General features: G+C 40.2%; 1 long non-coding RNA gene across 3 annotated transcripts in view; it reads right to left on the bottom strand.

The window, feature by feature from the left end:
• LOC106084922 (uncharacterized) overlaps positions 1-24777 on the bottom strand; it is a 132462-nt gene that overhangs the window by 68701 nt on the left and 38984 nt on the right. The gene's annotated exons all lie outside the window — the stretch shown is intronic.

Consider the following 24777-nt stretch of genomic DNA (forward strand, 5'->3'; position numbering starts at 1 on the left):
AGACAACTGGCAAGCAAATGGTTGTGTACCACTCAGAATTGAGTGGTACGATTCCAGTTTTTCTGAAAAAACAGGCGATCATTTGCTTGGAAGTGCTTCGTGCGCGAGCAACTTTTGTTACATTTGGCTCATCATAAAACACCCATACAGTCGTATTCTGTCTACTTTCGGGCTCATACGCGTAAATCCACGAGTCATCACCTGTCACAATGTCATAGACGTGTTTCGAAGCATCGCGATCGTATTTTTGGAGCATTTCTTTCGACCAATCGACAGGAGCCTTTTTTTTGTGCGATTGACAAATGGTGTGATATCCAATGCTAACAAATTTTTTTGACCATCAAATGTTCATGCAATATTGGTTGTATGATGGTCCCGCTAATGCTTACGGTTGTTTCAATCTTTCGATAGATCACAAGACGATCTTGCAGTGTCAGTTGGCGCACAGCATAAATGGTTTTTGGAACAACAACTGATTTTGGACAACGTTCGTGAAATTCGTCTTTGAGTAAACTAAGACCTGGGTTGGATTCACCATACCATCGATAAAAACTGGTCCTTGTTAGAGCTTCATCACCAAAAATTAAATTAAGTTCATTGATGCATTGTTATTGAGTTAATCCACATTGAAAGTTTTAAAAAATTATCGCACGAAAATGTTCACGATTTAATTCCATTTTTTGGGCGAGATGAATCTTTTAAGTTACTGTAAACAAGACAAATAGCGCTCGTATGTCAAAACGTTCTGTGTACGTATAACCTTATAAATGTCAACCTTTACGACAGAGCTGTCAGTTGGTAGATTGCAACACAAGGGTTGTCCAGTCCCGAAATATAAAAAGCAACCCTCGTATTTGCTATGGCCTATCTACTGAAGGGAAGTCCAGCCGACCGGAAAAGGACAGACGTAGTAAGCAAATTTAGGCAAGAGGTAACTAAGCACCACGACAGGAGTCATAGAGATCAGTACGCTCGGTATGGTGAAGGAGAACGGAGCAAGCTCGGAAGCCCGAGCAAGATCTCATATTTTTCAGGATTCGTCCGTGCAGTAATGACAAAGAACCCTGGACCCTAGTTCTGTTCGGTTTGGCAGAACCGCTTCCATCATCGGCCGTTGTCGATGAGGTGTAAACGGTGCATGATGTGGGTGCCTATCCGTTCTTGCTCTGGCCTTATGTGGGTCGCCTTCTGCGTTCTCGGCCTATGCTATCCTCGCCCTAACAGCCAAAACCCCAAAACATAATGCACACACTCTTTATCTTAGGAGTTCTGGGTTATCTTAAGTAAGGTTGAAGTATAGCGGATGTGAACATTTGCATGTTGTAGGACTTTTTAATTCCATCTGCATGGTGCAACAGTGGGAAGTAGAGGGCATTTTCCGTCTTCTGTTCCTGTGGTATCACCAAGAACGAAAACGTCTGAGTCTGATGGCAGACTGCCACTTAAACTTAACCTAATAATCTGGGCACGATTCACTGAGCGAACTCACCTTGATGGTGGGTTACCCATTTAACCTACACCTGGTTTTAACAGAGAAAATCCTAAAGTTACATTAGCCTGGCTTTAATAGAGAGAGTCCAAACCATTTCACTTTGAATTGTGCAGTCTAAAGGATCGATTTTCTTTTTAGACCCATGAATTCTTCCGCAAAACTTGGTTTGTATTTTTTGGGTCCTTATAAATTGAACCAATCTAAATCACAGGCTCGGTATCATGGTTTATCTGGGTTACATAAAGGTAGGTTATAGGATAAAGGAATAGCTACCATGAAGAAATGAGAAAAAAGACGAAGAATATCGATAGAGAATCCACCATAGTACGGTGTAAGGCAATAGAATAAACGAAGGGTAAACCACGATACAAAAACCAGGATACCAGGCAGATCATAAGGCAGCTTTTATAGGTGAGAGCTTTGTTTAGTCAGCCATTTGAGGTTTCGACAGCAGTCCATTATTGAGTAGCCTAAGTGTCTGAAAGGAATCCAAGTACAGAAAGATGCGTTTACCCACATTCATGTAACTTTTCCTTCCAATCCTCTTCATCGCAACAGGCCCTGCTGAAGCCCGCCACCTTTTTTGTCCAATCTGATGCAAAAGACTTAGCCATACAATGACCAGTCAGGACTCCTATCCTATCTCCCTCAACTTCTTTTCGTCGCAACAGGCCTTGCAGAAGCCTGCCTCCCCCTTTGTCCAATGTGACGCAAAAGACCTAACCACGCAAGGACCAGTCAGGACTCCTATCCGTAGTTCGAGCTCATGCTTGGTCAGCTCTAGGATAAGTGACGTCTTGTTTCGCCACACTGCAACGCACGTCCTCAGGCCACGCCTCATTCATGCTGTTATAGGAAAAAGCGTCCACCCTATCAAAAGCTCGAGTAGGGGATTCGCTGATTCAAAAGCTCGGTCGGCTGTCATCAGCGATACATTCCTGATTAGCTCAACGGCATTCTACCTCTTGACGGCCCGGGAAGCTTCAGCACCAGAAATGCTTTCCCATGGATGGATTGAAATCCACTCATCTCCTAACCAGCCTTGCCATCATATGCCCTGTCGTCGGAGCCTTGAGCGCTTGATAACTATACACGTATATCGTGACAATCCGATCGGGCGGCATTATAAAAAACGCTACGCCTAATTTAGACTATTTGGTGTCCTGCAAATGTTTTACTTACAGATATTCACAAATACATTTACATAACAGCCCCTTCACTCAGTCTTTTATGTGCAGATGCACGGTGAAACTTTTTAGCGCACAATGAAGATAAAAATGGCTGGGTGTCGATCAGTGCTGCTCCGGAGGTGAGTATCGGATAGACGCTTGACCACTTGCCTTTTCTGCTCATTCTTTCTGTCATCTCCAGATCAAATCTTTCTTATTTTCTCATCTTCACTTTTCTAGAATACCGAAACTGGTTAAACTAACCTGGGTTAACAAGATAGGTCACTGTCTGTTAGCAAAACCTGCTGACAGACAGAAGTTTGCCAGTAACGACATTTGCAAAAGCTGTAAGGACTTCGAAGAAGAAAAGACTTATAGAACATCTAGGAGGTGTGTGTCCTGCACTGGGAGTCAGAGTTCCACTTTAGATTTCTTCTTCTTTGAGAACTTGTCTGATTTAGCGGAAGTGAACATTCACAAGTTGTTGGGCTTTTTAAAGTGATCTGGATGGTTCAAGCGTAGGAACCAGAAGACATCTTTCTTCTCCTGTTGCTGTGGTATCACAATGTACGAAAACGTCTATGTGAGCCTGATGTCAGATTGCCACTTTAACCTAACCTAACTGAACCATCTGGGTTCAATTCACCAAGTGAATTCATCTTGATGGTGGGTTTCCCAATTAACCTACACTTGGCTTTAATGGAAACAGTCCTAACAGTAGTATTAACCTGGCTTTAATGAAGAAAGTCCAAACCAATTCATGTTGAATTGTGCAGTCTGAAGGCTCACTAAGTCATATGTGTGGGTGTTATATGGAAAGAAGAGCCAATCTTAACTGACATACATGAATTACAAGTATTTGTACAAAATTGGAAGTAGATGGTTCTCTTCTTTTGAAAGATATTGCTGCATATTTCTGACGGATGACATCGCCAAATAGACGAAAACCTCCAATTATTTTTATTCTTTAATGCTTTTAAATATTTTGCCCACTATTCGACAAAGTTTCACGAAAAATCATGAAAGTTTCCAACATTTACAACTGTTAAAATTACATTAAGAAAATTTTCTCTGACTTTATCATGGGTTAACGAATTCATGTGTGCTTATGTGTTTGTTTGCTCGCATCAATATTTTACCACAAATATGCCAATAGGAAACGATTAACATTATCGACAATGAAAATATCCCGGAGCCAAACGTAATCATGTTAACCAAAATGAAAAGGACAAACGCATGTATGATGGCATGCATAACCAAGGCAAGTCATGGCCTGCCATGGAATGAAATGGAAAAACGTTCGTAGCAAAGAAGGTAAATTATTTCCAATCAATTGATTATTTCCGCTGGCCCATATCGTTTCATTGTTTGGACATGCAAGCTATACGGCCAGGCAGTAAGACAATATGGCAGGCAGACTGTGTATACAGGCCAAAAGTAAGATTTTCGTGTTTGAGCATTAAACCTCTTAAATATTCTAAAGCTAATAACAATCCAATGCACGCTCCTAGACATCCAGCCTCCCAAGATTTTTGTACTATGCGTGGAGTTCATTCTCCAATTATGAAAAGTATTTGCACTTTCTTTAGTGGATATTGTTTCAAGCACAAAAATAACAAATATTTCCAGAGTTACACTTTGAGCAAATAGAAAATGGACAATGGGAAAGTTTTGTTAATTTGTTGGAACAAAAACTTTCTATGTAGAAAATGAAGAGGGTGCAAGTAGGGTCACGTTCAAAATATCAGCCATTTTGGGCAAAAATAAAAGCTTAGAGGACTTTAACAAATCATGTGTGTGTGGGTTCGAGTTATATGGGGACTTGCAATTTCGACAGACGGATGCATATTAGGGTGCAATTTGTGTGGGCCAACAAAAAATCCGCCGAACGTTTATCAATATCAAAATGTACGACGACTAATTAGAAGGTTTTTCCATGAAACCATTGGTCTAGAATCAAATTCGAGCTTTCGGTTTTTAACGACAAAGTCCGTCCATAACTAACTTCGACGCCTAGACGAAACGGCTGAAGGATGCTTAGCTATGTCTGTCTGTTACTGTTGTTATTCCATATCGTTTGTCCGTCCTTCCTTTTTGCAACCAAGTTGGAGGTCCTATTTGTTATTCAATCATCATGAAATTGTGCATATAGCCCTTTTTAGCCTAAAGAAAATCGGTATGAACTTTAATAAAATCGGTTCAGATTAATATATAGCTCCCATATATACAAATCAAATCGCCCGATTTACACGCATAAGTAGGTAGTGGCCACAATTTTTCACCGATTTGGACTAAATTTGTTTTGGAATGTACAAGGGCTGCTAGGCAACACCAAGTTTGTAACATTGTGAAAAACTGGTTTAATTAATTCAGTCGTGGCCGATACTCGTTTGAAGTCGAATTCCGTTAAGGTCGTCCAAAAATGGCCATTGTACCTGAAAACATTGAAATCGAGGACAAATTTATGGTGCACGATCATCTTGCGACATACCATAGAGGCATCCTTGTGCATTTCTCCCATTAGCATACGAGGGTTGCCTTTTATATTTCGGGATAAGAGAACAAAAGCACTTTTGCCACTCAGATTGAGGTATCTTCAAAACATGCATTCTGAACGCATCAACCGCTTCTTCAGGTGTCGAAAAACTTTGATCTCTGATTTTATTTTTTACGTACGACAATAAAAAAATGTCATTCGGTGCCAGGTCAGGACTTAACGGCGGGTGATTCATCAAATCGATGTTTTGAGTGCTCAAAAATTCGGTTGTTGGAGCCGATGTGTGAGAGCTCGCATTGTCGTGGTGAAGAGTGATCCGTCTTCGGTGGTTGGTTTTCCTAATTTCTTGGAAGACAACTCGCAAACAAATGGTTGGGTACCATTTAGCATTGACTGTTCTGCATTGTTCTAGTGGTACGAAAGCGACATATTCAGGAAGTGCTTTGTGCGCTAGCAACTTTTATTGCATTTGGATCATATTGAAACACCCATACAGTCGACTGATGTTACTTTCGAGCTCATACGCGTAAATCCACAATTCATCACCTGTCTCGATGTCATAGACATCTTTTGAAGCACCGCGATCATATTTTTGGAGCATTTCTTTCGACCAACCGACACGAGCCCTATTTGAGTGATTGCCAAGTTGTGTGGGATCCAACGCGAACAAATATTTTTGACAGTCGAATGTTCATGCAATATTGAAGGTATTCTGGCCCACTAATGCTTAAGTTTGTCTCAGTCTCACGATAGGTCCCATGACGATCTTGCAATACACAAACACATCAATGGTTTTTGGAACAATAACTGATTTTAAACGACCTTCACAAAATTTGTCTTGGAGTGAACTAGGATTTCGGTTGAAACACTGGTCCTTGGTTTAGCTTCACCGCCAAAAAATGAATTAAGTACATCGATGCACTGTTGTTGAGTTTATCCACGTCGAAAGTTGTAGAAAATAATCGGACAAAAATTTTCACGATTAAATTCCATTTTTTGGGCTGATGCAAGTCACTTTAAACAACCTAAATAGCTCTCGTATGTCAAAACGGTCTCAGTACGTATAACCTCAAAAATGTCAAGCTTTAGGATGGAGCTGTCAGTTGGCAGATTGCAAAACAAGGGTTAGCCAATCCCGAAATATAAAAAGCAACCCTCGTACAGTCGATATTGCATGACTATCTGGCCGTAAAGCACGTTTGTTCTTTAAGGATTCCCCATAATTTGACAATCGCTCAAAATAAGGCTCGTGACGATAAGTGGGAAATGTTGAAAAAATAATATCGCTGTGCTCCAAAATACATTCATAATATCGTTACAGGTGGCAAATCGTGGATTTATGCGTATGAGCCCGAAACAAAACAACAATGGACCGTGAGAGTCTTTGAAGTAGAGCCAAATCCAACGAAAGTTGTTTGAGGAAGTAGCACTTCGAAGCAAATGGTCGCCTGTTTCTTTGGCAAAACTGGTCATGTGGCGATTGTTCCGCTTGAGCAACGAAGGAATCATTGGCAAATGGTCGCCTGTTTCTTTGGCAAAACTTGTCATGTGGCGATTGTTCCGCTTGTGCAAATTAGGACAGTCAATTCTGAGTGGTGCATCACAATTTACCTGAAGTCTTAAGAGAAACTCGAAAAACGAACAAGAGAAGACGAATCATTGTTTATCATGACAATCGGAGCTCTCACATATCAGCTCTAGCCAGCGCCTTTTTGACCGGCCAAAACGTCGACTTGATGAATCATCGGCTGCGTTGCCTAGGTCATGTTGTCAGAATGGATGAAGAAGCTCCAGCAAAGAAGTCTTTTGAAGGCAAACACGATGGTAAACGCAAACCGGAAAGACCAAAAGCCCGATGAAAAGATCAAGTGGTCGGAGACACCTCGAAACTTAGTGTCAGAGATTTTAGAACGAGCGCAGAAGATCGAGGCGCTTGGAACGCTATTCTACGTTTGGTTAGTGGAACAAATGTTCTGTCACAGCCAATTAAAGTAAGTAAAGTACCCATGGTTTCTTGGGCAAATTTTATGAAATCCAAACCAACTGCATTTTTAGTTAAATAACCCTTAAAAGAGATATCAAGTAATCATTTAAAATATATGTCTATTGCACACATATTCAAAATATAATCCTACCTATTACATTCGTGCATAGTGTACATTTCAGAAGTCAGTTAATGCGTAGTCCATTTCAGGAATGTTACTCCTACTCTTCCAATCATTGTATGCGTAAACGCTTGTTGTTGATGATTGCCAAAGTTTGGTACAATAATTTCCTTTGATTTGTCCAAACAACCGCCTACTTGGCAAAAATACCCAGCACATACACAGGCACACACACGCATATATCGAACAAAGAGCAGAGAAAAAGGAGAAAATGGCTTTTCTATTTCTTTATGTTTTGTTAGCACAAACATAAAAAGAAAGTGATTTGAATCTTTAATTTGCTTTGATTAATTTTATATTTACTCTAGCAGCACACAATGCTAACAATAAAAGCTACAACAGCTACTACACCAACACGAGAAATACACACAAATAAAGTGAAATCTTTGCCAGGATTCAGTATGGGTCAATACTCTGAATGGGAGATTTGGCAGCTATGCTATTGACCCAAGCTAGCAAAAGCTAGTAATTGTTTACACTTAAATGGCCCAAAGAAAAGTATTTCACAGAGTATTATTTGATTTCTTAATGAACTGCTGCTAGCCTACTTCGCCTCCTTGCACACACCACTACACGCATACACCCTTACACTTACCCAAGCCTAAGGGACATAACATGCTCATTATGATAGTGCCAGCGAAGGTACTAAGCAATTGAGATTCTGTGATTTTTGAAAATACCTGGACTATGAAATCAAACATTTTTAGTTCTGCATCCAATTGAAATTGGTTCGTTTTAATTGACCAAACGCCTGTATTGGTATTTCGGTTATGTACATAGCAACTCATTACAGGCTTTTCTAAGAACCAGACACTCGAGAGCATACTACTTGTATGGCTTGCCTTCTCAATTCAGTATTGTTAATTAATATTCAAAATACGCTCTATCGCATTCGCACACAAATGTAAAAGAGGACAGCCTTTACAGACCAATTTTCAATTAACCTTCTGCGATAAGTTACATTTTGCCATAAAGTGTCTGTGCAATTATGATGACAATGTTATCAGAGAAAAGCAAAATTGCAATTATTTGAAACATTTTAACAAAGATATTCAAACAATTAGGGCAAGGCTGGGATTCTAACGTGTTATGTAATTCTTTTGGGCCCAAAATGTCAAAATATTGAATCTGGGTAGAACCCAACATGTGCCCAAAACCTACATTTTTGTGACAAAAAGGAAAAGAAACAGTTGGCGGTAGAAGTATGAAAATTAACACTTTCGTGAAGAGTGGCAATAAAACATATGTTTCAAGTTTCGATCCGCAACGCTGTTTAATTTGTTTTTATTGGAGCACTCAAACGTTAGCGATCACCTTATGCGCCAGATTTAGCTCCATCGCAATCTTTTATTTTCTCGTCTCATCGGAAAAAGGATTCCCAATAATGAAGAAGTGGAAGTTGCGGTTGATTGCGAAGCTATTGAAAGTCGATGGAAAAAGTGTATCGAGCCTTAAGGAGATTATGTTGAGAAATTTTTCCAAATTTGTTGTGTTCTTTGTTAGGTCGTCCACTTTTAAGCAAAGTAATATGGTGACAAACGCATAAGCTTCAGTAGTTTGGTGGACTGCTATGGAGAAAAGGTGCAACATAAGGACCATACAACAGATTCAGAGAACATGTTGTCTTAGCATAGTCGGAGCGATGGACCACGCCCACTAAGGTACTGGAGACAATACCGACCAATTGACATACAGATTAGATACCCGACCCATTGACATAGAGATTAAGTGTGAGGGAGCCACTGCGGCTATGAGACTTAAGGCGATGGGAGAATGGATTGTGGATGGGAGCATCTCATACCGTCGCGGTATAATCGAGGCGACGATGGGAAACACCTGGAAGGTAGGGAAGAGGTTCCATATCGGATACCTGAGATGAACCTTGAGGTCGAGTGCGAGGCACTGCTGCCATTCGTGTAACATGGAAGATCATGTTACACGGATGGATCAAAGCTAGAGGACTGATTTGGCCTGGGGATCTATATTAAGAACCCAGGGACCTGTTTTAGACTGCCTGACCATAATACGGTCCTGCAGGCGGAGATCCGAACGATCACGGAATGCGTAAATGGTGTGGTGCTAACGCGAGGACGTCAAGTGTGAACATCTTTACGGACAGTAAAATTGCCATAAGGGCAATAACAACCAGGACGGTAATGTCACGAACAGTCTTGCATTGTAAGAAGGAGATTAACGCCTACTCTGAGGATGGCAAAATCCGCATCGTCTGGGTAAGGGGAAATGAAAGGGCAGACAATTTGGCGGTGAAGGCCAGAGGACTGCCGTCAATAAACTTGGTTAACACGAAGCTTTTCGGGTCGACGCAGTCCGAGTTAAAGGAGTGGGCGACGAATGCGCATGCAACATTGTGAAACACCGAAACGGACGGTAGGACGGCGAAAACCTATGGGGGACCAAATCGTGAGAAGACGAGGCTATTACTGAAACGAAGTAAGAAGGAGGTCAGTATAGCTATTGGTATTATAACAGGATACATAGGACTCAGCTCACTTCTGTAAAATCTGTGCGGCAAGTGATAGCATGTGTAGGGCATGCGGGGAAGATGATGAGACTTTGGACCATTTCCTTTTTCATTGCCCGGCTTTCGCGTCCAACAGATACCTGCACTTAGGTGGAGAGACAATATCAGACATGAACCAACTTAGGGGAGTGGTATTGAAAACAATTAAGGATTTTGTAAGTAGCATGGAATTCCTAAATTAAAATTTTCTTTTAAGAGGTTACTTTCTAGTTTTTAGAGCGCACAACAAGTCGATAACTGGCTCAGGTGTGTGCCCATAGTGGCATGGGCGGATTAATATATGCACCCTATTTTCAACCTAACCTAAGGTTTAAGCGGCCATCAGACTCACTTGGACATTTTCGTCCATTGTGATACCATAGGAACGGAAGAAGGAATATGCCTTTTAGTTCCTACAGTTGAACTATCCAGATCGCTTTGAAAAGCCCAACAACTTGCGAATGTTCACATCCGCTAAATCAGACGGGTTCTCAAAGAAATGAGAACCTAAAATCGAACTCCTTCTAACTGCTAGTGCGGGACACACACACAGAAGGCGTTCCTAGTATCTTCTATGTCCTCACAACTTCTGTAAAAGTCGTTGCTGGCAAACTTCAGTCTGTCATCACGTTTCCGATTAGACAGTGACATGTCATGATGGACACAATGACTGAGACATTTGTTCTAGCCAGTGACAGTAAAGCGGTAGGCCTCTTCAAGTTTAGATTAGGCCACATAGTCTTGTAATGATCACAGCCCCCTCTTTGTGACCATCTATCATTCGTTCTTCTTCGGGTCTGGTCCTGAAAACTTAGATTACATGTCGGCCGAGACATACCCTCAAATTCCAGTTTCCCTGGAATGTGTAAGGAAGTTCCTAGTCTCGCAAGCTCGTCCGCTTTACAATTCTCTGGGATATCTCTGTGGCCCGGCACCCAGAACAGGAGAATTCTGAACTGTTCAGTCCTCTCGTTGAGAGATCTGCGACAATCGAGGTCGGTTTTTGTGTTCAGAACTATGTTCTCCAAGGATTTAATGGCTGCATGGCTGTCTTGCAAGATATTTATGCCAATCGTCGTTGGGATATTATATCTTAGCCATTCCACCACTTCCTTAAATGAAAGGATCTCAACTTGGTACACACTGCAATGGTCGGGTAACCTTTTCGATATAAACAGTTCTAGATCTTTAGAGAACACCCCAAAGCCCACTGGGTCGTCTAGTTTGGAACCATCCGTGTAGAAGTCTATGTAACTTATATTACCAGGGATATCGTAGTTCCAATCGGTTCTATCAAGAATAGTACGCTAGACAACGAAAGCTAGACAACGGCAAGGGCTCTCGCTATTGCTCCGTGTGCCCAGGTTCGAATCCCGGCCGGGCTCTGCCGAATCGTTTTCATTTTTCAAGTTTTTTACCTGTTAGGGCGAAGATTTTTAAATTTTACAATTATTGTTTGTTTTCTCTTTCCAAACGAGCTCAATGATCGGAGATGCAAATGGGAAAGGAAAACCAAAGACAGCAACACACACCAATCACTATGGCACGCGTTTCGTCTTTGGTTAGAAGACGTAATTTGCCACAGAAAGAATGTCTGTCATTACACAAAAATACATGCATTGGGAAAAGGTACAGCTATTAGACAGGGTCGTCGAGCGTGGTTAATGTGGTAATTGTATCATAGATGCGTTTTCGCTATTAATACGATTCAAATACAACATACCAACGCATGGGCCTTGAAGCCATCACACCTAATATGGCTGAAAAGTCTTCTTACTAAAGTCGAAAAGCATCTCATAGTGGTTGGTGTGCGTTGCTATCTTTGGCTTTCCTTTTCCATTTGCTTCTCCGTTCATAGAGCTCGTCTCGAAAGAGAAAACAAACATGAATTCTAAAATTAAATGATCTTCGCCATAACAGGAAAAAAACCTGAAAATTAAAAAATAATACTTTTTATCAAAAAGCGGCTCAGGTAGGGTGTAATCTACACTGCCTACACTGTATCAAGAAAAACACAGTGTCGGTAGCCTCCACATGACCAAATAGAATGCTCTCTTAGCCTCACGGCAGTGATCGCTATAATTTGTCTAGCCACAAAGCCCAGAGGCATCAGATGTAGCATTAAATTCAGTGCATCAGATGGTGTCGTTCGCAGTGCGGCTGTGATGCACAAACATACCACCTTTGGATCCGGCTGAACATTGAACAATAGGTGAACTTTTGAAGCACCGTCCACCAAACCACAACATCATATAGCATTATAGGTCTGACAACTGCAGTATATACCCAATTCAAATGGCTCATAAGGTCCAGATTAATTTTTTTTCTTAGTACGGACTTTCAAACGGTTCGAAAACTTGCCTTTTTCAAACAACGGGTGGAAGTTTTTAAAATTTGTATGTCCAACCCCACAACTGTCGTACGAGGAAGAGAGAAAGACGCTTAAACAAGCATGTCGATGGACTCGGAATCACTTTCCGAGTCCATGGAAGTCATAACACAAGTCTTTGTTCTGAATTTCAACCAAATCGGATGAAATTTGAGGCTTCCAAGGGCTCAAGAAGTCAAATCCGGGAATGGGTACATATGGGGGCTATAACTGTTTATCCCCGGTAGCCGAGTCGGTAGCGTGGTCGGATTTCCATTGCAGGGGTCGTGGGTTAATTCCCACCAGAGGCTTTGATCTATCGCTACTGTGGTATCACAATGGACTTAAAATTGTCTAAATGAGTCTATAAAGGACTGCCACTCTAACTTAACCTAACCTGTAAGTGTTTATAGACGTATCGGATCATACTTGGCATGGATATAAAAAGTCATAACACAAGTCTTTGTTCCAAATTTCAGTCAAATCGGATGAAAATTGAGGCTTCTAAGAGCTCAAGAAGTCAAATCCTGAGATCGGTTTATATGGGGGCTATATCTGTTTCTAGACCGATTCGGATAATACTTTGCATGGATGTTGGAAGTCATAACACAAACACATCCAAATCGAATGAAAATTTAGGCTTCGAGGGGCTCAAGAAGTCAAATCGGGAGATCGGTTTATATAGGAGCTATAGCCAAATCTGAACCAATAAGGTCCATTTGCAATCCCCAACGATCTACATGAATAAAAAGTATCTGTGCAAAATTTCGATCATTATCCACGCACTTCTATCTTAATGTGTGCAAATAAATAGAAGTCATTGGGTAACAAGTCAGGTCTGTAAGACGGATGACCGTACAGACCTGACGTGGTCGGTCAATCAGGCGCTGGTATGAGAGCTCGCATTGCCATGGTGAACAATGAATCGTCTCCTCTTGTTCGTTGTTTTAATTTCTCCGAAGACTTCAGGCAATCAAATTTTGATGTACCACTCATAATTGACCATTCTATGTTGCTCAAGCGGAACAGTCGCCAAGTGACCAGTTTTGTCGAAGAAACAAGCGGCCATTTGCTAAGAAGAGCTTCTTTCACGAACAACTTTCGATGGATTTGGCTCAATTTTGAAGACCTTCACGGTCGATTGTTGTTTTGTTTTGGGCTCATACGCACAGATTCACGATTTCCCACCTGTGACGATATAATAAACGTATTTTTGCAAATATTTCTTCGCACTTCGCGTTCGCCACGACTGAATTCATTAAACCAGTTTTTACAGTGCTAAAGGATGGTGCTTCATCGCCACACAAAAGTAAAATTCAGCAATGACCTCTTGTTGGGATAATCCACACACTTGCACTGGATAGAACTAAAATAAAACAGCAAATGAATTAATTATAAAAACCATAGGTTTTTCACTGTGTAACATGAGCACTGCTTATATAGTATTGCGTCATTTGATTTCAAACTACGTGGCGCCATCTAGCAGTCAATAGCTGTGAGCAAATACATGCAGTAGCTTAGCAAATATTTCAACCATAAATTTTTAAAGAAATTTCCCATGCATGGAACCAAAACGTCTGAAAACTATAGCCGAAAGGGAAATTCGTGCTCTTGACATTTGTTTAAAGAATATATGTAGTTTAAATGTTACAGCAGGGTGTTTTATATTACTTGGTGGTAAATTCAAACACAAGAACAATATCAAATGGCTTTAAAATCTTACAGTCATGGCTCATGAGAAATGAAGGACGGGTGTATTTTAACTTTGTGCATATGTTTGCTTTGCTAAGAAGGAGATGAGCTAGGCACACTGTTATACCCACCACCATAGGATGGGCGTACACTAATCTAGTCATTCCGTTTGTAACATCTCGAAATATTCGTCTAAGACCTCATAAAGTGTATATATTCATGATCGTCTCGACGTTCTGAGTAGATCTAGCCATGTCCGTCCGTCTGTCGAAATAACAATAGCGGTCGAACACCCCAAAAACATGAATTATTTTCTGACCACCGCTATATAGGGCTCAAATAAAGGTATTTGGGAGTAGAATAGAAATCGGATATCCAAATACAGGACCATGTATTTGGGGCACCATCCCTTCCCCAAAACACCCCCAAAGGGTAAAAATTTAACGACCATGCCAATATGTGGCTCAAATGAAAAGTATTTGATATTAGAAAACAAATTTGATAAACAATTTTTGGACCAGGTGTTTGGCGGACGTCTCATCCTATAAACTCCCCTGAAACCAATGGCAATATGGTATTTGAGAGAAGAGCACGATGTTGATATATTTTTAGGGCCAAGTGTCTGGGGAACCACCTCACCCCCGAAAACACACCTAAATCGGACAAACGTATTTACCGATCAAGGCAATATGGGGTTCACATTGCCAAAATCCCCATGAGAATGTCGGGCTCAAATAAAGTCTTTAAGAATGGAGTACATCTAACATCCAAACTTAGATGACCCTAAAACCGTAGAGCGAAATTACAGACCAATAAAGATCATATGGTATTCAGATGAAGGCATTTATATTGTTATACTGCAAGTCAAGCAAGTCATAGCATGGTATTTCACTAAAACCTCTTTGATTGTCGAAAATAATTATTTCAAGGACAATTTTGTTCCATATAAAGTAAAAGAAGGTGCGGAGGAGCGGCCCCGGTTCAGCTAGTTTTCTATTAAAACAAAGCATGATGAATTTCAATTGTAACAGCTCGAAATATCGGGGTCTTGGGTTGAAAATATTCTTGGTCAAGAAGTAGATAAATTCAAGTTTTGAACAGATACTTCTAATTGATGCTATTCATTGGGAATTGCAAATGGGTTATAATGGTCATAATGCTCATGACGACTTCCGTCATCTTCATTGTCAGAGCTCCGGCTGACATCTTCAGCGACACGAAGCACCGATTTGGAACTACATGCTTGAATTTTGGTACGTAATGTGCATATAAGATGTCTTACATATCTACTCATACGGCCAAATAATAGGACTATAAATGGATGTAGCACAAATATAAGCCGAACAACCGATTTAATTTTAATTTAGGAAGATCCGCCTTACTTACTTTACCATACTTTAATTGGCTATGACAGAACATTTGCTCCACTAGCCGAACGTAGAATAGCGTTCCAAGCACCTCGATCTTCTGCGCTCATTCTAAAATCTTTGACACCAAGTTTCGAAGAGTCTCCCACCACTTGATCTTTCCATCGGGCTTTTGATCGTCCCGGTTTGCGTGTACCACCGTGTTTGCCCTCAAAAGACTTCTTTGCTGGAGCTCTTCATCCATTCTGACAACATGACCTAGCCAACGCAGCTGTTGTATTTTGATACGTGTAACTATGGTAGTGTCGTCATACAGCTCGTGGTTGATACGACGCCTATATTCTCCATTAACGCAAACTGGTCTTTATATTTTACGAAGAATCTTTCTCTCAAATACTCCAAGCACTGCCTCATCTGTTTTCACAAGTACCCATGCCTCAGAACCATATAACAACACGGGTAGTATCAGTGTCATGTATAGTGTAATCTTCGTCTGTCGAGAGGTAGCCTTGTTTCTAAACTGTTAACTTAATCCAAAGTAGCATCTGTTTGCCAGTATTATTCTTCGCTTTATCTCAAAACTGGTGTCATTCGTTTCGGTTACGGCGGTGCGGAGGTAGATAAAGTTGCTGACTATCTCAATGTTGATTTTCTTAAAGTTCTTTCTGTCTTTCTGTGGTTCTTTATCTGCTCGGTTGTACAGGGCGTTTTGGGAGTTGAAACCATCCATTTCATCTTATCTCCATTTACTGACATACCCAATTTTCTCTGACTATCTTTCGATTCTTTCAAAGGATGCAGTAACTACTTCCGGTGATCGACCTACGAGTAGCACGATTTTTCTTGTGATTAGTGTGTCATATCTATCGACATCGGAGGCCACCGTCGCGCAGAGTTTAGCATGTCCGCCTATGACGCTGAACGCCTGGGTTCGAATCCTGGCGAGACCATCAGAAAAAAAAATGTTCAAGTATAATCTTCTTCTCGTATAATCTTCTCCAGCAGAATATTAAAGGGATCACATGATAGGCTGTCTCCTTGTCTAAAACCTCGTTTAGTATTACATGGTTCGGAGAGATTCTTTCTTATTTTTACTGAGGAAGGCGTATCAGAGAGTGTCATCCTGCAGAATCTTGTTAATTTTGCAGGGATACCAAACTCAGACATGGCTTCAAATATCTTTAACCTTATAGGGCTATCGAAAGCGGCTTTGTAGTCAACAAAGGGAAGGTAGTTGTTGATTGGTCCTTCTCGGGTCTTTTCCAGGATTTGGCGCAGTGTGAATATCTGTTCCAGGGCGGATTTATCACGTCTCAAGCCGTATTGATAGGGCCCAATTATCTCATTGACTTAAGGTTTTAATATTTCACACAGTACCCTCAACAGTATCTTGTATGGGGAGCAGACTTATTCCTCTGTAGGAGGCACATTCCGTCTTGTCGCCTTTCTTGTGTACGAGACATAGTATGCAGAGGTTCCAATCATCGCGTATGTGTTCTTCTAGCCAGATTGCGCAGATAAGCTGATGCATACGCCTTATCAGCGTGTCGCCTCCGGTCTTAAATAATTCAGTGCTAACTCGTCGGTTCCTGCTGCCTTGTTGTTCTTCAGTCGGCTCACTGCTACTTAGACCTCATTCTGACTAGGAGGTAAACATTCTATACCTTCATCATTAATTGGTTCTGCGGTATCCTCTTCGCCGCCAGCGTTGGACACCAGCATTGGGTGAAATGTTCTATCCATATCCCCAGCATGCTATCTTTATCAGTTACCAGATTTCCATACTTGTCTCTGCAGGAGGATGTGGCTGCACCAAAGCCATCGGTTTGATTTTTGATTCTTTGTTAGAATTTCCGGCCTTCATTCTGACTCCTTTACATCTCAATTCGCTCACACTCACGTCTTTCCATTTCCTTTTTCTTTCTGCGGAATAGACGTTTCTCCTCTCGCTTTTTTCCCCGAAACCTCTCCCTCATCTGGCGGGTTGCTACTGATTACAGAGTTGCTCTAAATGCCGTATTCTTGGTTCCAGTAGCATCAAGTACGGATTTCACGGCATTTTCCATGGAGTAGATTTTTATAGGGTCTGGCACGGTGCACTACTATCAAAGCTTGTCGCATTTGGTGTCGGTAATGGCTTCGTTCGATTTATTTCGAGCTTTCTCAGAGATCGCACTATTCGAGTCGTTATAGATGGGCTCTCATCCAATGAGCACAAATTGACCACAGGTGTACCCCAGTGCTCTGTTCTATCTCCTTCTCTTTTTCTATTTTCATCAACAATCTGTTGGGTCAGACATCGAATTCGATCTCCCCATTTGAAGATGACAGTAATCTCTGTAATTCGTATACTTTCGACCATAGGCCGAGTCTTCGAGAGATTGAGGACAAGAAACGGGTTATGGACGATACACTCTGCCAGGATTTGCTGGCAATTTCTGAGTGGGGCCGAATGAAACGAGTAGATTTTAATGCACGGAAGACTCAGTGCTGCTTGTTGTCACACAAACGATTCGCTGACCCATTACGATCATCTTCGTCTATCAACGGTGTAGATGTTGAGCAATCAGAAGCTCTTGAGGTTCTGGGCATGAACATACAAAGTGATGTTCGTTGGGCTAAACATGTATTTGAAGTGTCGAAAGAGGCATTCAAGTGTTAGGAAGCCTTAACACTTGAATGCCTCTTTCGACACGGTGTAAGAATTACTTCACTCCGTCTGATCTTCTTAACATCCACACCACTTTCATAAGGCCGAAAATGGAGTGCAACTCACATGTATGGGGTGGAGCTTTAAAATCATCCCTGGAGCCACTGGACCGTGTACAGAGGAGAGCGATAGCGTTGATTGGGGACAGTGGGGTATCCAACTCTTTTGCCTCCCTTCATTATCGTTGCAATGTGGGTTGTTTGGCGATGTTCTATCGGTACTTTCATGGTGTGTGTTCGTCTGATATTCGTCTTCTTATTCCTGATGTAAGGATTTATGTCAGGGATACTAGACATTCCAGGAGCTCACACCCGTTTGTGATTGGCCAGCGGACCGCACAATGCATTACAGAGATTTTTTCAAATTTTTAAGTGCACGTAACTGCTTATATACCTAAATTCTTAAACTATCAAAATATTTGTATGGTCTAAGATATTTAAGTTAATAGTTTCTGCTTTGACCGTAGCTGTTTAGTAATATTTATCATCTTTTTAATTATTTTACTTTTTCTTCAAGATTTTTAATCGCTGACATAATTTTCATTTTTATTTTCATTTTTTTTTGTTTTGATTTAAGAAGTTAATGAACTTTAAATACAGATTTGGCAAACAGATTTTTTTTTTTGCTGAACATAGCAAAAACAAAAAGTTACATCATGATTAAATCAGTAAACAAAAAAACAACAAGAACAGTAACAAGACAAGTTTAAGAACTTAATTCATATCTTTTATTAAATATAAGAGGCAAAAATTGACAATGAGCACGTTTCGCATTTCAATCGCAACCTGAGCTCATACAAAACATCCAAGTGTATTTTTGTTTAGTCTGAATTCCGAAGGGAGAAGATTGTTTCACGTTTTCGTGTTGCAAAAGAAACGCAAAAAAACTAAAACCAAAGATTAACCCAATTATCTAAAGTGTCTAACTATTTGGTCGAGTAAGTAGTAAACTGAAGAGCTATTTACCCAATGCAAGTTCAACAAAATATGAGTATACGAGTAACAAGCACGATGGTATGAAGTGGGAGAGTAGATGATGATAACTAGCAAAATATTTTTCATGCCAACAATGAAAAACGATGATTAACTGCAGTGACTGCTGCACTGTGGTTTATATAGAGCTCTATTATGTGGCGTAACGATAAGAAACACAACTTGATTGCTGTCGGATTCCACTCTATAATGAGGAATCTCCTTTTTTTGGCAAGACGCAGCGCAGCGCGACACATCCAAAGAGGAGTTTTCAAAGCCTAAGGCAGATTTTATCAGCCTATTAACATTAGATCTGTTTGAGCGTAGGTGCGTCATCCTAAAACGCTTCCATCTACGGTATGCAGTGTTTCGGGTCTCAATTGCAACACGAATATCTGCCAAAAATCAAGATTTGGTCGTTGAACAGATTCGTTCCATTCTGACCGGAAGCATAAGATCCTAGAGCACTCACACATTTCTAGATAAAAAGTTCACATGATCGTCTACCGATTCTATATCGCACAGCAAACTCCAATCGATATCAGAAATTAAAGAAGGCAAGGATTCGTAGTCCAGACTATTGAATTCTCTAAATGAATAAGACTCCATCATTCTAAGGATCGTAAGACAGAAAGATCAAATCATGTTTATAGAAGCACGATGCGATACAAGGAAACATTAGAAATCTCACTGACAAAGAACAAATCTTGAAGGGTACTAGAACTGGACGAAAAATGAATTGGCATGGATGTGTTGGATGGTAATAAGCCCAATAAGGACATCTGCTCAGAGAAACTTGTGTCCAAAAGGATGTTCGAAATACTGTCACCTGCTATAATGACATCCGAGTAGCAAATTGTGAGGTGTTCCACTGTTTCCAAGAATCGTCGCTTGTTAATGTTGTTGTTTGGCCTATAGACACATCCAAGTAATAGCTTCCTTATCGCTGCAGATATTTCTTCTGATCTGGCACACATGCGAGACCGTAAACCGGACATAAACCGTTGTGCCGCCTCCTCTGCGTAGTCTATCAGCCCTAAACACCGTATACCCCTCAAGATTAATGAAAGAATCAGGATTTGTCTCCTTCAGCCAAGCCTCTGATACACAAAAAGCATGCTAACCTGAATTCTCAAAAATAAATCGAAGCTCATCAATCTTATTATTTAAACTCTAGGAGTTGATGTGACAAATCCTCAAACTACTTCATTGTCCTGTCAGAACTGTAATCATATTGGTCAATTCAAGTCTCTAGTGGTATGGTTAGCTTGAACCACCATTTTTTGGACCAGGCTAGCACTAGTCCAAACTCCATGATTCGAATCATTTCGTCCAGCATTATAGGGGGATATTTACAAACGCCACCGGTCCCGCCGTTTAAAACTAGAGATCGATTTATATGTCGATGCATCAGCTGAAACAAGCTTATATGAACACGGTGGATTTTTGAGGTCCTCACCTTTTCTATAGTGAGGCCATAAGAAAAACTATACTGAACATAGAACGCATTGAAGTATATTTTTAAGTTTAGTCGTTAAAGTTGGAATTAGACCGAGAAAGCTCAAAATGTAAACGGAGGACAGCTTAGGCCAGAGTTCATTTTTTAAAATGGTACACCAGGAAAAGCTGGTTAAGGCCTCAGACTATCTAAAACCTAGGCCAATTGATAATAGGGAAGTTTACAGGGAAGGAAAGGTTGCTGTTTATGGTATGGGCAGGTAGAGATCTGTACCATAACGATTGCCGCAATCGAAATCCTAGCGAGGAATTTTCCACCTTCAATGCTTAGAACTTGTGTTGAAATCATGGCAGCATTGAAGGCTTTGCTGGAGAAGTATATGAAATGAAATGAGTATCTGATATGGGAGCGGACGAATATGCTGGAAAAATCGATTTCGACCTGTGAAGCAGTGACTACGAGCTTCATATATGATTATTCATACAACTACCATATGTGGGGAGGATGATAACACGTTGAAGCATTTCCTATGTCATTGCCAGGCTTTCGAGGCCAACAGACACCGGCACTTCTGTGAGGGCGCAATATCAGACATGAACCAACATAGGGGCGTGGTATAGAAAACGATTAGGGATTTTGTAAGTAGCACGGAATTCCTGATTTAGATTTGCTTTTTCGAGGTTACTTTTTTAATATGTAGTGTGTACAGTAATGGCACGGATTTATATCCGCACCCTCTTTTCAACCTAACCTCATGGATGAAATTACTAGTGTGGATAGAAAGTTAAGGTGGGAACTATGAAATTACAAGGAAAGTAAAGTCTGACATGAATATTTTAGTGGTCACCTTTGGGTGATTACCTATTACGGATGCTGACTGAGGAGCAATTTGAACTCGTCTACTGTGCAGCCGATCCGAACCAACCATGCAACTATGCATGTGACATATAACTGGGCTAGACCAAGGGGTCTTAATATCAACCCAGAGAAGACAGAAATATGCCTTATTACATGGAAGACGAAGGTGGGCTAGTTTGACGCACCACGTTTCCTCAACAAAACGATTTCAATATCTGACAAGGTCAAATACAAAGCAGTGATCTTGGACAGGAAACTGAATTGGAAGTGTCACACTCAGGAGCGTACTGAGAAGGCTTACAGATCTTGGGCACTATATAGACGGGTCGTAGGCTCGAAAAGGGGTCTGAATCCTAGAATAGTCCAATGGCTCTACAGGAGCGTGATTATACCAATACTTGCTTAAGCCTCATTAGTTTGGTGGACGGTATAATCGAGAAGACCGAAGGAAGAGAAGAAGTTTCCGACCGGATATCTGAGACGACACTTGAGGTCGAGTGCGAAGCATTGCTGTCTGCGTATTGTCATCTGGAAGATCATATTACACGGATGGATCAAATCTAGGGATGGGAATTGGTCGCCAATGTCCAAAGATGATATTAATTTGTAGGACGTCGCCAATAGAGAAGTAGCTCGTGAAAAAATTCATTGGGCAGTGCACACTTTCAGACCTTTTAAATTCGCAGACCCGGATGGCATTTACCCAAAAATGTGGGTGCCTATGTTCTTAGATTTTGAAAGGGGGTTAAGGTGCTTGTTATACCGAAGACAGGAGAAATACAATACAGTTAGGCCAAGGACTTATTTCCTTGTTTAGATGCTGGATAAGATTTTGTATCTCTATATACGAAGAAAGTTAGGAACATCTTACTTCTCCAGCTGCCTGCAAACTACTAACTACTAAATTTCCCATGAGCATTTCACTAAGGAATATAGGACAGTTCTCTCATATCGAAGAGAGCAGTCCTATTTAAGTTTAAGCTCAATGATAAGGAGCCTCCTGTTTTATGCCGATTCCGTACGGCGTGCCGCATAGCAACACCACTTGGTGAGAAGTTTTAACATGGTAAAAAAAAATCGGTTTCAATCTCGAAATTAAATTATCCAAATAAATTTTAAGTTGAAACAGCTATAATCACAAAAACGGCAATATTAATCACCATTTTCCAAAGGTAATTAAACACATTTTCAATAAAAAAAATTGCATATTCAATTAAAACAAGTAAAAACGTATTAAGTTCGGCCGGCCGAATTTTGGATACCCACCACCAAGGATATAATAATCATCCAATTTTATTATAAATCCACTACTATATCCATAGTTATATCTAAATAGGGGCCGGACTCGATCATATTTTATTCAGGTACCGAGAATTCATATACAAGAAACAATTTCAGCGAAATCAGGCAAGAAATCCGCTTTTTCTGGGATTAAGACCCAAAATTAGAAGACAGGTCAGATGTCGAAAGGATTAAAACAACTCACTATTTAAAATTTCAGCGAAATCGGGCAATTAATTAAGCTTTTATGGGCTTTAGACCCTTTATCGGGAGATCGATCTCTATGACAGCTACTTCTAAATATAGTCTGATCTGAACCATATTTGGGTCGGATGTAGGGAATCGGGTAATAAATAAAGCTTTTATGGGTTCCAGACTTTTAATCGGCAGATGGGTCTATATGACAGCTATATCTAAATATAGTCCGATCTGAACCATATTTGGGTCGGGTGTTGGGAGACCTAAAACTACAGACTGTTTTAAATTTCGGCGAAATCGGATAACAAATAAAGCTTTTGTGGGCTTCATACCCTTTATCGGCAGATTGCTCTATATGGCAGCTATATCTAAATATAGTCCGATCTGAATCATATTTAGGTAGGATATCGGGAGGCTTAAAGCTACTCACTGTTTCAAATTTCAGCGAAATCGGATAAAAAATAAAGCTTTTATGGGCTTCAGAACCTTCTTCGGGAGATGGGTCTTTGTGGCAGCTATATCTAAATATAGTCCGATCTTAAAGATATTTGGGTCAGATGTCTTGAGGCTTCAAACAAATATGGTCCGATTTGGCCCATTTAAGAACTTAGCATGCATCAAAAAGACGTATCTGTGCCAAAGCTATGTTGAAAGCTATGTTGCAGTAATTACAAAAGAAGGCCTATAGGGTCTAAGACCAATTCGTAATTAAAATTGTTTCGGTCCAATTAAAAAAATGATTGAAATAATTAATTTTTTATCGTTCGTTTCTCTTTCAGAACGATCGAAAATTTGCAATTAAAAAGGAAAGACGGAGATCTCAACACGGCAACCACTGCGGGGCGCGTTACGTCTTTGCTTCGAAGACTTATTCAACCACATTAGGTGTGGAGACTTCAAGGGCTACACATTGGTAGGTCGTACATATCGAATATACAGCGAAAACGTATCTGCGATGTAAGTAAGACTCTAACCAAGTTTGACACTTTTTACATTAGCTGTTATTTTCCACCGCATTTGTTTTCTTTCTTAAAATTTTAATTGAAGAATATAAAATATCCAATATAAAATATCCAAATATCAGATTCGATTAAAAAAGTGATTGAATCAACTATTTTTTAATTGAAAATTACAAATCTTTCAATGATTGAAAAATTTTTCAAATTAAATAAAAAAAAATTATTGAATCAATCAATTTTTTAATTGAAAAATAAAAAAAAAACTTCAATCACGATTGTAATAGATTATTGTTTCAGATTCAATAAAAAAATTAGTTGAATTAAATAGTTTTTTAATAGGAAAAAAATTCATAATTAAAAAAAAAATTATTTAATCAGTTAGAAACTATTTTATTTTCAATTAAATTTTTAATTGAAAATTATTTCCGTTTTTTTCTATGTATTAAGGGGAAAACCACCTCTGAAATTGTTTCTGATGTTTACGCCGGGATTTGAACGTAGGCGTTCGGCGACGGACATGCTAACCTCTGCGCCACGGTGACCTCCCCAAAATCTGATATAGCTCCCATATAAACCGATCTCACAATTCTACTTTTGAGCATTTAAAAGACGCATTGCTCATCCGATTTGGCTCAAATTTTGCATTAAGACTTCTCCTATGACTTTTATCCTACGTGCAAAGTATGGTCCGAGTCGGTCGAAACCTGATATAGCTCCTAAATAAACTGATCTTCCCTATTATACTTCTTGGGCTTCTAGATGGCACAATATTTATTCTATTTTGCTGAAATTTTGCACAAACTAACTATGACCTTCAATATACGTGCCAAGTAATGAATCACTTTACAGCCTGATGTAGCTTCCATATAAACTGATCTCCCCATTGCACTTCTTGAGCCCCTAGAGGGCGAAGTTCGTGTCTAATTTGTGTGATATATTGCACAACGACTTCTCCCATGACCTTCAACATAAGTGCCATGGTCTCAATTGGTTTATAACCTGATATAGCTCCCATATGAATCGATCTCCCGTTTTTACTTTTTAGGCTCATATAGGTCGGAATCCTTATC

This window comes from Stomoxys calcitrans, chromosome 2, assembly GCF_963082655.1.
Source record: "Stomoxys calcitrans chromosome 2, idStoCalc2.1, whole genome shotgun sequence".
Classification (NCBI taxonomy): Eukaryota; Metazoa; Arthropoda; class Insecta; order Diptera; family Muscidae; genus Stomoxys; species Stomoxys calcitrans.